We start from the raw sequence: 402 nt of genomic DNA, 5'->3' as shown, positions 1-402 counted from the left end.
AAAAGAAAAGAAAAATATATAGGATTGAAAGCAATCCAAATGAAAAAGAGAAAAGAAAGAAAAAAATATAAAAGTGAAGAGAAGCTTGAGGATATGCCTAATCAAAAATTGGTTTCACTGGACCTACCTAAAGGGAAAACTTGAATACATTCTTGAACTTATATTTATGGATTAGACCTTTTACTAGTAGTGCTCCCATGAAATTCCTATCATCAGAATATTCTAAGTGGCTTAATATTGCTACATAGTCATTCTTGAAATGAATAGAATAGAACTCTTAAACTTGATGACTAGATAATCTTGTGGCTACATAGTTAATCAATTACTTTAATTTTTTCTAAAAATCTCACTAAGATATTTATCTAAGTCAAACTTATTGTATTTCTGAATTAAAACTTTACT

This window comes from Phalaenopsis equestris, unplaced genomic scaffold (genome assembly GCF_001263595.1).
Source record: "Phalaenopsis equestris unplaced genomic scaffold, ASM126359v1 Scaffold231800, whole genome shotgun sequence".
NCBI lineage: Eukaryota > Viridiplantae > Streptophyta > Magnoliopsida > Asparagales > Orchidaceae > Phalaenopsis > Phalaenopsis equestris.
This window is presented reverse-complemented; position numbering follows the sequence as displayed.